The 13,722-nt window shown below is 46.1% G+C and overlaps 1 protein-coding gene and 1 pseudogene across 1 annotated transcript in view; one reads left to right on the forward strand and one right to left on the reverse strand.

Annotated features, from left to right (window-relative positions):
* Positions 1–13,722, forward strand: part of COLEC12 (collectin subfamily member 12) — a 218,097-nt gene that overhangs the window by 61,061 nt on the left and 143,314 nt on the right. The gene's annotated exons all lie outside the window — the stretch shown is intronic.
* On the reverse strand, positions 3,536–4,524 carry LOC105978649 (annotated as a pseudogene).

Below are 13,722 nucleotides of genomic sequence, written 5' to 3' on the forward strand. Positions count from 1 at the left end.
CCCTTCTCCTGCTCTCTGGTGGCCAGAGTATGGTGCTGCTTTGGCTAGTTCTCTGCCCCAAACTGTGAGCTACACTACTTGTGGGCCAAGCTAGTCTATGGATCATTTAGTTAGAGCCTGAGGCCCCTTTGAGACCTGCTTCATCACAATGCTGGTGTGTATATCGCTTGAACTTGAGGCTGGTGAATCCTGTCACCTTGCATTGCTTGAGTTCCATATCCCACCCAGGCCTGCTTTGCTAAGTTCCTGAGCTACTGACTGTTGGTGACCTACCCTGCTGTTGGCTGCCAGTGGGCAGACTCTGCTTGCCTTGCCCAAGGGAAGACTATGCTGTCTGCTTCCTTGACCTTGTACCTGGTAGCCCACAGGCGTTGAAGGACTTCCATTATATTACAGTAACTGTTCCAAGGACGTGGTTTGCACTGAACCCTCTGTACGGCTGTGTGGACTAGTTAGCTGTTATATTCCTTATTGCTGTATAGACCTATCCTCATATATATACATAATCATAAGTGTCTTGATTTTGTTTCTCTGGAGAACCCTGCCTAACACTGGTGCCTAGGAAGAAAGGCCTGGTGACCAACTTCTGAAAAATCAGCCATTGAAAACCCCGTGGAGCACAGTTCTACTCTGACACACGGGGTTGCAGAAAGTCAAGTAAATTTGACGGCAATTATTTTTAACGAGAACTAGATTGTGGCAGTGTTTTGTCTCGTACTTGGAGTTGCTGTGAGTCAGAACTGACTGGAAAGCATCTAACTACAGCAGATTGGAGGATTCAGAGGACAAGTAAGTGATGGTCCTTGATCTCAGATATTACAACCAGGTTAAGAGGACAGGGATGACTCATGAAATGATAGCATATAATGCAAGTCAGTACACCAGATGAGATTTGTGGTGGTGAGCGGAGTCCAAATGAGTCAAGGGAATGGCTCTGGATACACCCAGGCAGAGGCTCAGCATGTACGTGGAGATAGGTAAGTAGTCCCCACAGAGAGGGAGATGGCCCAGAAACCTTTCCGCCTAGAGCTCATGTGGAGAGAGCTTATGTTAAAAAGTAGTAAAACTAGGCAAAATATTTTAATCATGATTCAATGACAAAAGCAGCAACAGCAAAATAACTGGCTTCTGAAAGTGTTGTAAAAGACCAGTCTATGTAGCACTGAGGATAGGAGCCCCAATGGTGTAGTGGTTACTTGTTGGGCTGCGATCTGCATGGTCGGTGGTTTAAAACCACAAGCAGCCCCTCAGGGGCAAGACTGGGCTTTCTACTCCCATAAACAGTTTCAGTCTCGGTCTGAGTCAGCATTGACTCGATGGCAGTGAGCTTGGCTTTGGTTTGGATGAACAAGGAGAGTGAGACTTTGACTGGCTTACTTTGGACACATTGCCAGGAAAGACCTGTTGCTAGAAAAGCATGTCATACTTGGTAACGTAGAGGCCCAGCAAAAAGGAAGAGGTGCTCAGTGAGAAGGATTGACAGTTGACAGACAGAGCAGCGGCCCCAGATGTTAAACAACCGAGAGGCCAAGCATAAGGTCCAGTGCATACGGTCTCCATGCGTTGGAGGCAAAGCTGATGGCAATTGACTTTTTTAATGTTGTTGCTATCTACTATTATGCAAAAAGGAGAGGAAGTAGAGTTAGCGCAGGGGAAGAGTTGTCATTCCTGAATTAGGTGATAAAGGATTTGTGACAACAGGAATGAAATGAGGGGAGGAAGGAGAGATAAGAAAGACAAGACACACTCATCTGTGACTCCAAGATGTCACTCGCTCTTACTGTGTAACTGATAGCCGCTGCCCGTAGGACTCAGAGGTCAGCCAGGTGAAGGGGAGCCTCAGCTCCTTCTGCCCTCAGCACTCCCAGGAGGAATCCAGCTCACTTGATGGTTAGGACAGATGCCGCCGCCTTTAAGCGCATTCCGACCAGGAGGCAACTGACTGCGCACATGCGTGTGTGCGTGCGTGCATGCGTGTTTAGTTTATTAATTGGTTTTAGTAACTGTAGATCTTTTTGTGTCATTGGTAATTGCTAGCGGTCTTAAATGCAACAGTTTATAATAAGGCATACATAACAAGGGATTTTTACTCAGCAATCATTGCTTTATAGGTGTGACAATGTAGTATGACCTGAAGTATGGAAACTTTTTTTTTTAACTTGGAGGCAAACTAAACAGCAAACCAAGCCTAAAACAAGCATTGTAAAAGAAAATCATCAATGGAGTATTAAACTCGGCCAACTGACAATGGTTAGGTACATCGCATTCTGGAAGAGCTGATGCTGAAATCTAGCTCTGAGGTTAGAAGCTCATTTGGGGACTATTCAGATGGAAAGACTATGGAGAAGGACGTAGTAAGTGAGGAATTGTCAGGGTGCAGGAATAAGTGAATGCTTTAAATTTGTGCATCCACAGAACTGCCACCCTCTTCCCAGCATGCTCTCACACTTTGAAGGAAAAGGCCCCAATAGAACTGCTTTCAAAAGAGCTGGCCAGTCCGTTGTGAGTAGAGAAGACTTCAGTGAGAGATCATGGCACGCTATCCTCTCAGTAAACTGGCTAAATTCTAAATAAACCAATCCCACTGCCATTGAGTCCATTGTGACTCATAGCGACCTTGTATAGGTTTTCCAAGATGCTAAGTCCTTTGTGTGCACCCCTGGGGCTGGGTTTGTGTGCCAGAGGGTATGAAGGTGCAGGGTGACTGTGGATGTCCTGGAGACCTGTTGTTGTGTGTCCCTGCTTGTGGATGTACATTCATTGTCCTGTGTGACCCCTGAACCATGACATCACCTCTGCTTCTTTCTCTGTTCCTATTTATTCTTTCGTCAGCCAATAGGTGAGTGGTATGGAAACTCTCACTGATGGTCCTGGGTAGGCAGGGCTTTGCAGGGTTGTTGGAGTAAGAAGAAGCCACCAGTTATAGAGTGGTGATGGAGAGAGTGAGCGGGGGAATGTTGCCAGTCCATAGGGTCCTACTAGGTGGGCATGCCTCTTTAGTGCAACTTTAGGCAGGAGTTGCTACCAATCAACAGGTACCAGGTTCAGAAGGGTGGGTGGAGTAGGAGGTACTATTAGTCTTTTGGTCCCTGGCACACATAGCTGGGTATAGTAGTGGTTGCCTCTGGTTTGCAGGCTGCCAGCATTAGTGGCTGAGAGGAGCAGCCTTGCCTTTGATGCTTAGGGTTCCAAACTTGTCATCTAGATCCAAGCCATTTGTTTCCTCTGTGCTTTGTGTTAAGAGGGACTTCTTGAGGCACATGACTTTGCTGTCCTCTTTCTTGGACACTTGTGTACTTCTTAGTGTCTCCATTTACTTTTGTCAGCTTTTGTGGACTTCACCCTTAATTGGTGCTGTCTTTCCTATCATCACAAATAAGAAGAGTCTGCAACCTGAAATGTGATCCTCCCTCCCCATCTCGGTAACTATCAAATCACTTTTTAAAATGCGTCCATCTATTCCTAAGTTTTTTGTTTGTTTGTTTTGTTTTTCACAAATAAGATCTTTTATTTGTCAACCTTAAAAGTCTGAATTTTAAACAGATTCTTGAACCGGTGGCTGCTAGCCATCAGCTTGTCCCACTTTAGCACCTGTCTCATCTCCAGTAGCTTTTCCAGAACTTCTACTTTCACCAGGAAGCTCCATGAGTTTTCCCAATTCAAACTTGGACTTCTTCAGCGTTTTCACTTTTCTGATGAACACATCGTGGAGAGGTTACATAGATTGGCAAATCTTTTCTATGTCTTTCCCAAAGCTGTCTGGAATCAATTTATTAACCACTTTTTTCAAGTCCATTGTCTGCACCTCTTGGGTCATGATTTCCACAATTTTCTTTTGGATTTGGCGGACCTGTTGGTGCCAAGAATAAGAGGTCTTCTGAATCCGATTGTTGCATTTTTTAGCAAAACCAACACAGACTAGATCAGTGGTTCTCAACCTTCCTAATGCTGCAACCCTTTAATACAGTTCCTCATGTTGTGGTGACCCCCCCCCCCCATCCATAGAATTATTTTTATTACTACTTCATAACTAAAATTTTGCTTCTATTATGAACCGGGAAACCACTGTGAAAGGGTCGTTCGACCTCCCAAAGGGGTCGTGACCTACCAGTTGAGAACCGCTGGACTAGATGAAGCAGGTAGCCATTGGTAGTCTTGACATCAACACAAGCCTCTATCATGGTCTGCCATTTCTGGACCATGGAGCACATCTTGTCCCGCGTAAGATCCATGTCATGGAAGTTGGTCAGGCAGTTTTTTCCCTGGACTTCCTCCATAATTAGTTCGAATTTTCTAAATACAACTTCATCATTCTGCAGATCAACAAGACTTACTTCAGAGACTCAACCCTTGAGGCCATCAATACAATATTGGTTTCTTGAGTCCTGGTGACTAGTGCTTTTCCAATATTTCTTATATTGAACATAGCTGGTGCTTTCATATCCTACCAGTCTTTCTTAGAAAATGGATCAACCACTTCTTTTTGCCACCGTTTGTAAGGTGCTTGTTCTTGCTGTCCACCATGGTGCCATGCAGAGAAACAAAGAGACTATTCCTAAGTTTCTATACTACTGGGGCTATACAATAATGGGATGTGACTTGTTATGATTCATTCAGATCTATCTATATTATGTTTTATGGACTTCTTATTATTCTTTATATTCTTTATAGATATTCCATTGTATGAATGGGCCACCATTTGTTTTAATCTTCTTATTCGTTGATATAATGTTGCATGTTTTTATATGCCTCGAATATATAGGAATTGGATTGATGGATCATAAGATATTTCTATTGCTAGCTTTTTGGGGAAGCACCATATAGCTTTCCATAGTGGTTCGTACCATTTTAACAGTCATACCCAGTAGTGTATGAGTTCCAATCTGCCCACAACCCTGCCAGCATTTTTTTTCTGTTTCTGCCTTTATCATTACCACTTTTACATACACACTTTACACTGGTATTTCATTATAGTTTTGATTTGCGTCTCCCCAGTAGTTACTGATCATGAACCTTTCTTCATGCATTTGCTGGCCGTCAAAATGCACTCTTTGGTGCAGTGTCTGTTCATGTCTTTGTCCACATTCTGATTGGGTTGTCTCTTTGTTGTTGAGTTCGCATTTTCTATATGTTTTTGAGCTTAAACCCTTGTTGGAGAAGTCATTGCCAACGATTTTCCCCAAGTCAATAGGTTAACTTCTTACTCTTTTGTTAAAGTCTTTTGAAGAGCATAAGTCTTAGCAGGTCTCAGTTATCTAAATGTATCTTCTGTTGTTTGTACATTATTAATTGTGTTTAATAGTTCCTTTGTTTACATCTTCCTTGTTTTTTGGAAAGGAGCCTGTGGGGGTCGTTGCTGATACATTGAGCTGCTACCTGTGAGACAAGCATTTTGAACCCATCCGCTATTCTGTGGGAGAAAGACGGGGCTTTCTGCTCTTGTGAAGGAAACCCTAGAGAGCAGTTCTGTTCTGCCCTGTCGGATCTCGTGGCTTGGAATGGACTTGATGGTACTGGGCTTGGTTTTTGTGTTTCTTCTTTTTTTTTGAGCAGACAACATCCGCTCAGTGGCTCACTTTCTGACCTTCCTGCTCATTCATTACTTTTTACAGTGGAGACCAATGATGCTGCCCTATAGCGCCCCTGCCTGCCTGCAATTTACCATGCCTTCTCTGGTCTTCTCCAATCCAGTGACTCATCGGGCTTCAGTAAGCTGACTTATTCTTAAGGAACAAGGCTATTTTATACCCAAACAACATTCAGAGTTACGTAATTACTTAACAAGGAAAATATGACGAAGCCTTAAAACATAGCAATATAACCAGAAAGACATCAAAGCAAAGCTCTCTGATAATTGGGTACGACTTCTTCACTAACCCTGCCACTGACATGTGCTTCAAGACAGCGCCCCTGTCTGTTGTGCATCCCAGGGAAATGATGGGCCAACGTAGCAGAACAAAAACAGAAGAAAAGAAGCATGTGGGGAACTATTGGGAAGATCTGAGACCCTGGATCATCCCTCAACTAATCTGTGAATGTCATGTCATCAGGTATAGAGTTGGCCCTAGACTTGTCACATTCCTTTTTTGTTGAGGGTCAATATTAAGATCATCAGGAAAATTATGCTGAAGTCATAATAGACTTGGCAGAGGTCTCTTAGGAAGAAAACATTATCCACTGGTGTTGTTAATCTCAAATAGGAGGTTACCACCAGGTTCATAATTTAAAACAGAAAACAGACCTGTATTTTGGCAACATCCCAGGTAGTATAACTTAGCTTGACGCGAGACCTTACGATAGATTGATTCCTGGATTTTACTCTAGTGGGAAGAAAACATCTCTCCCCTTGGCTGAGGCTTCCACTCAAGGGAAGATGGAAAAGTTGGGGTGGGAATGAAACAAAGGGTGAGGAAAAGTCCATAAATCCTCAGGGCATGTTGTCAGTGAAGAATGTCCATCTCGCCTATGGCCCATCCCAAGAATGAAAAATAGATCATAACTGGGCAAGGCTTTATTGTTGGATGACAGCAGAGAGACTCTGTGTGTGTTCAGCTGGTTCTCTTGTCAAGGCAGTATTGCTGTTGAGGTGAAACTTTACTTGAGCTCACTGCCAAATGATCCCAACCCCTTGCTGTTGAATCCAGTCTAGCTCGTAGCAACCCTCTAGGACTTCCCCGCCCTCACAGGGCTTCTAAGGCCGTAAAGCTGTATCAATGCACACTGCCACATCTTTCACCTGTGGGCTGATTGGCAGGTTGGAACTGTATTCACCTTTCAGTCAGCCGCTGAGTGCTGTAATCGTTGAAAAGCCAGGGCTCTTTACCACACCAGGGCAGCTGAGTTTAATTTCCTCTTCTGTTTTGTGTCCCTTCACTTGCTTCACTTTCTAAGCGGGGAATCTAGCAGGTTAATCAATCAGCACTCATCCCTTGCCCATTTTATGGACAGAGCCTCAGGGAAGTCCCCCTGAGAAGGATGGAGAGGTCATCATGGTCTACTGAAAAACAGGATAATTAAGAGAAGTCCACCAGATAAATGAATTCGTGTGTTGAGCACATGTGTTTTGCTGGATTTCCAGGTGGGTTCCAGGTCCAGCCTTATGAACGCATGATCTCCCTTCAAGAGGATCCCCTTGTCCTCCTATACTGCCTTCCCTTGTACCTAAGAATCAGGAAATTGTATCCTGGCCCAGCATTCCTTCCACCGGGAAGCTTATGAGAGGTCGGGGAAGAAGTAGACAGGAATTCCAGCACCCAGAGAATGCTTGTTGGCCGAGGCGTGAAGAGAAGGCTGCTCTGGGATCTCTTGGTTTGGACCTGGGTTTAGCAGAGTTTTAAGGTAGAGAGAGGCAGAGTTTTGCAGTAGTTTTTTGGGTCCTTCCTATCTCCTTTCTAGTTGTGCACACCGCTCCCATCTTTCCAGGCACCCACCCACTTCAAGCCCTCCCATGGAGGCAAGCAGTCTTTGGCTTATACTTTGGTTATAAATTCAGGCAGCTGATGTGTGCCAGGCGTCGTGCTTGCTCCAAGTGCTCTGCATTCACAGGTCGACCTTTGTGATAGTGTTGTTAGCGAGCACCAGCCTCACAGCGACTCTCCAGGCTAAGAGGAAACATGTTGCCGAGTCCCGCACCATTTCCCATAGTCAATTGTGCATTGCACTGTGTGATTGCAGAAGATCTCCAGGTCTTTCTTCCGGATCTCTTTTAGGGTAGAAATTCTGCTGAAACCTGCTAGCATCATAGGAACACATAAGCTTCCACCGACAGCTGGGTGGTGGCTGATCGTGAGGTGTACAGGCTAGGAATTGTACAGGCTGGGAATTGAATCTGGCTTTGCTGCCTGGAAGGTGAGAAATCTATCACCGAACCACTTGGGTGATGCTAGGTCTTTGTGATAGGCATTGCTTCCCTTCTGAGAAGAGCCCTGGCAACGCAGTGGTTACGCACTTGGCTGTGCAAACTGAAAGGCTGGTGGGTTCAAACCCACCAGGTGCTCCATGAGGGAAGGAAATGGCAGTGTTCTTCCCAAACTAGTTATAGCACCAGAAACCCTATAGGGCCTTTCTACTTTGACCTACAGAGTCACTGAGTCTGAATTGACTTGATAGTAATGGATTTTTTTTTAACCTTGAAAAGTAGACACTGCAAATGACTGTTTTAAATAGTCCAACAGGACAGAGAAAGCTTTGTTGACACCCTTCAAATCTTGAGTCGAATTTCACTGTTCATTCCTGAGAGTTATTATCCCGCCCCACATCGTCCCTGATCAGCCCAGCCCCTTTTTCAGAATCTAGGTGATTCCCTTGTGTCCACCACTTTGGAACAGGCTTCCAGCCCATTGATTCCAGTTTGACTCCCTGCTGAGAACTTGTCTTTCCCCAAGTAACTCTATCACCTAGCGACCTTGTTGAACTATAACTCTGGTTCAGTATCTCTGAGGGGGAAATGTAAATTTTCCACAGAGTCAAAACAGAACGAACTGGCATAAAATGAGAACTCTATTGGGTGGAGTGATTGGAGAAGCCTGGGGCATGGAAGTCTTGGGTGAGAGAGCAGAATTTAGAAGGAAGGGACCCAAAATAAAAACGGGCTTGTTAAGAGGCAGAACTGTCCAACAGTGCAACAGATGCCTCTCGCGTCATGGTTCCGAGGTCCCAGACTGAGAAGAGCAAAGGTTGACGAGCCCATCGGGCAATCAGGAACCGCAGGGTGGCTGGGGGAAGCTCACTCCAGATCTTTGAGGCCAGCGTCTCCTCTCCCATCCTCCAGCAGTTCTTTGGATACGTGAGCCAGCTCAGATGGGGAAAGGAGAATTGCCCTAAAGGATCAGAAATCTGTGTCTGTTCAAACATGTGCCTCAAATCAGTAGCAGCTAAAAGGACCCCTCATTTTCTTAGCATGAGAAATAAAAAATACACCTTCTGTAGAAGCCCCAAGGACAAGTTAGGAAAGTTAGTGATTTTGTTTTGGTCCTTACAGGGTCCTCCTAAAGAGTTCTTAAAGTTTACTATAGATCAGTAACATAACTGCACATGGACAAAAGCAGATTACCAGTGAGCTGCCACCCCCCACCCACCCGCCCCCACCATGTGTGAACTTGAAGCTGAGCTAACATTTATAGCCTTCCTCTTCCCTGAGCTGCTCTTGGGCAGGCGACAGCTAGTCCCTTTGCCACAGAGGCAACACAGCACCCTAGCAAACCACAGCTATATACAGCCTTAACCATATTTACGTACTGACTGAAAAAGGATTAAAAAATGTAAATCCGCAGATCTGCATCCTTATGGGAGCCTTTGAAAAACTGCTTATACCTGCCAGTGAGCTATACCATCACCTTCATCAGAAGTGCTGCACAGCCACGGACCCAGGGGTCAGTTACAGTTGGCAGCCCTGTTTAAAGATGCTGAATAAAGAAGGGGTTATTTTGTTCTCTAGGCAGTTCTCCGGGTCATGAACAAGATCAGTACCTAAGCGTCTTTAAGTTGACTGTTGGTAAGTTGGGACAGGCCCACTTGAGTCTTACTTAGCCTTATGTCATGCTAGGGAAAATAACAGCCACGACTCACTGCCATCAAGTGGATTCCAACCCATAGCAACCCTGTAGTGGCGTGCTTATGTATTGGGCTGTTAACTGCCAAAGTCAACCGTTTGAAAAAGGCAGCCGTGCCATGGGAGAAAAATTAGGTTTTCGACTCCTATCGGAAGCCCACAGGGACTTTAGGGTCATTATGAGTTAGACTCAACTCGATGGCAATGTTTGGTTTGGAAGTTTAAGTGCAAGAAAAATGGAGCCCGTTGGTACTGTAACTCTGGTGACGTAGTGGCTTGTGAGTTGGCTTGCGAACCACAAGGCAGCAATTCGGACCCACCAGCTTCCCTGCAGGAGAAAGATGAGGCTCTCTGCTCCTATAAAGATGTAAAGCTTCAGGAACCTGTAAGGTCAGTTCTATAGGGTCACTGTCCTCTAGGGTCACTATGAGTGGTAATTGACTTGATGGCAATGAGGTGTTTTGTTTGGGTTGTTTCAGGTAATGGTGCTATTGGGTAAGCATTGGATGATTAACCACAAGTTCAGTAGTTCAAAGCCGCTAACCACTCTGTGGGAGAAAAATGAGGCTGTCTGCTCCTGTAAAGATGTACAGGCTCAGAAACCCTACCTAGGGTCACTAAGAGTTGGAATTGATGTGATGGCAGTGAGTTTTGTTTTGTTTTTTAAGCAAGAAGAAGCTCTTCATTTATTCAAAAGGGCCACCGGCAGCAAGTGAAGGAGACTCTTGATGAAGGATTTGTGGGTTTAGGGCTTGGCTTGTGGTATAATGATGAGGGCAAATTTTTAAAAAAATCATTATATTAGGGGCTCATACAACTCTTATCACAATCCATACATACATCAATTATGTAAAGCACATTTGTACATTCATTGGAGGACAAATTTATATAACAGTGAAGGGCAAATATGGATTGTCCTATGAGGTCCTGGTGCTGCTGTGGGTTGTGGGTGGGGACTGCTCACCAGAAAGTTGGCTGTTCAAATCAGTCACCTACTGTAAGGGAGAAAGATGAGGCTCCTGCCAAGATTTACAGTCTCTGGAACCTGACACAGGGTCACAATGGGTTGGAATCATCTTCCCTAGACAGCGCTTGCTGTGTGGAGCGCCGAGACGGGCACACGGGAGAAAACAGCCGGGAGGCTGCAGTTGGAGGGATGAACAGGATCTTAATGGAAGAGCCGAGTGGCTTCGTTTGCGCAGGAAGGAAACACACGAGGTTCTGTGGGCATCTGTTTCCCGACCGCCCACCCAAGCCTTTCACAGATGTGATTCCCGAGATGAGGAACTCAGTGCAGTTCCTGTCCACGTTCCAAGCCTGTGTGCTTTGCCCAGATACTGCCCCTCATCAACCGGAGCGTGTGACGTAGACATTCTTCAGGCAGGCTTAAGCACATCTGCAGCCGAGAAATCAGCAGATCCCCCTGGGAGGGTGTTAAATCCAGAGTGTGCTGATCTGTTTCCTGTCTTTGTTATGATTTCTTCACTGTAACTGAACACCCTGCGGTGCTCCTGTGGCCCAGTACCCAGGCGCAGCTGTGTCAGCAGGCCAAGGAGGCTGGTTTCGCGGGCTCCCCTCAAGTTTACACAGCTCGCTCCCATCATCCCAGGCAGGCCTGTTCCCTTACAGGTTAAGTCGCTCCTTGTCTGCCAAGCAGTGGGCCTTGCCGAGTGGACTGTGATGTTAAATATAATCTGATTAAGACTAAGGCAAAGAGCAGTTACTCAGCTGGATCGATTCTTGCCAAGGGAACACACCACCATCCTAACAAACTGCCCACGAAAGAGTGGTTGGGAAAGCACAAAGCTCTTTCAGAACCTGGAGATGTTCGCAGGCTCAGGTGATCCCACAGACGAGGAAAGACGAGGCTTGAGGGCTGCAGAATTGGGGTTGGACACGGACAGGCCTGTGTGTGGCCCGTGTGTCGTCTGTTTGCTTTCTGTTCCAAATGAGAAAGAAAAACTGCTTACCATGGCACTGATTCCAACTCTCGGTGACCCACGTGTTAGGTGGTAGAGCTGTCCCGGAGGGCTTTCTTGGCTGAATCTTTGGGAAGCAGGCTACCAGGCCTTTCTTCCATGGCACCCCTGGGTGAATGTGCACAGCCCACCACTTGGAAGGCCCGGGGGGCGGGGGGGGGGACCTTGCTTTCTGGGCAGAATGCTGATATTGCCATCTGCAGAACCTTTGGTCCCCATGTGTGATCTCTCCAGACTGAAAATCATGAACAGCCAAGAAGTCACCCCACCCTCGGTCCACAACTCAGAATGCTGTTTGTTGGAAATGAAAATATGCCCTCTGGGAATCCCGAAGATTATATAGCTTACTCTCCAAACCCGACCTCAGCTGCCAGTGGCTTTCCAGTAAGCTACGAGCGCATTCATCCCAACGTGGGGTGGTGACCTTTTGGAACTGAGGTGTGGGAAGGCCCCAGCGAAGTGTGGAGAAGAGATCGTTGGGAACTCAGAAGTCATTCCGCCGTTTCCGCGCTGCAAGGAGAGCCCAGCCAACCCCGTTTCTCCAGAGGCTGGTTCTGGGCAGCTTTTCCCTCCTCATGTAAAAGGTTTCATCTGTGTGGGCCTGGTTTAGGAGCCCAAGTTCCTCACGGCACTCTATTGGCCCAGACTCCCCAGTTCTTTCTGGCACCGTTCAAACCACGAAGGGTCTTATATCAAGGCTGTAGCAGAGAGTGAAAGATGAAAATCAATCATATTTTAGATTCTGAGATTTAAGACAACCTAGCCTCCAAATTATTTTAGCTCTGCAGTACTTATTGGGACTGAAAATAAGCTACAGTGTGCCTGTTGGATCCCCCCACCCCCCTGCCCCACGTTAAAAGAAATGATTATGAATGATAAAACACATTTAACAAAATTTTTTGCCATTTGAACATTTTTCGGTGGACAGCTCAGTGACACTCATGTTGTGCAGCCATTACCTCATCGCTCTCAACTCCCAAGATTTTGCCATCAGCCCAGACGGAAACTCTGCGTCCTCTTCACCAGTGGCTCCTCATCATGCCCCCCTCTGTGAGGCTGGATATTAGTGTAGCTCAGACGGGGTTTCTCAGTTCCGTGTCCACATTGAATTCAGGAAAGTAATAAAGTGCTCCGTATGATGTGTGACAAGGCCCTCTTGAATCAACCAGTCTTCCGCCACGTGCCCTGTAATGCCACCCGAGAGCCAGCCCGGCCTGCTTTCACACCCTGGCTGCATTGTGCTCACTACCCTTCCAGCTTGTGCCAGGTAAAATAGGTTGTACCCTGTTTACGGCAGTAGAGCATCATGGTGCCTTTCATGTTGTTCTTATCTTCAGTAGAATTTTCCATTTAACTGCCACGTGGTCATAGGATGGAAAACCACAATTCTTAACATTGCTTCTGTCTGGTTCACAAAACCATCTGCAAGATGATGTGACATTCTTCCTCGGTGTCACCGGGTGAGTTCAAACTGTCAGAGTTTGTGCCGCCCAGGGACCTTGTCTTCTGGATGGAAAGCTGGGATTGCCATCTGCAGCGCCTTTGGTCCTCGTGTGTGAGCAAGTATAAAGACAGGAAGACTTGTATGAGATTGTGCCTGGAGGCCAGATGGAAGGTGATGGTGTCTTTGGTCCCACCAGTAGACCTGGAAATGATGATAGGTCATGTGATATATATTTTAGAGACCGAGCTAAGAGGTCTTGCTGGCTTAAGACAGAACATTAAGGGGAGTCCACATGGCTTTCAGGTGCTTGGTCTAAGCATCTAGGTGAACAGTGATAGCACTGACTGAGTAGCCTAAGGGAGGAAGAGACTTGGAAGTTGAAAGTGAACATGTCAAATTTGAGATGCTTACATGTGAGGCTGGAGCTAAGCGAAGTTGGCGTCTATAGCACGAAGTCAAGGGACTAAGTGAGATGACATAAGAAAAGAGTGTAGACGGAGAGGACGGGGACCAAGGACTGAACCCTGCCTCTTATTTAAAGCTTGAGAAGCACAACAACTCATCATTCTTCACTTCTGCCAAGCTCAGTACAGACATACCTAAATCTCACATGTGAGTCTCTTTCCTTCCCCCAAAGCACGTAGAGGGGGACAATTTTCCTTCTTCTCCTCCTCTTTCTCATTTTTCTTCCCTTGTCTTGCCATTCTTGTTTCATTCCCAAATTCTGGGGATCTCTAAACTGGCCAGGA

The sequence above is a fragment of the Echinops telfairi genome, unplaced genomic scaffold (genome assembly GCF_000313985.2).
Source record: "Echinops telfairi isolate 266 unplaced genomic scaffold, ASM31398v2 ScPeMD7_7400;HRSCAF=8409, whole genome shotgun sequence".
NCBI classification, from domain to species: Eukaryota; Metazoa; Chordata; class Mammalia; order Afrosoricida; family Tenrecidae; genus Echinops; species Echinops telfairi.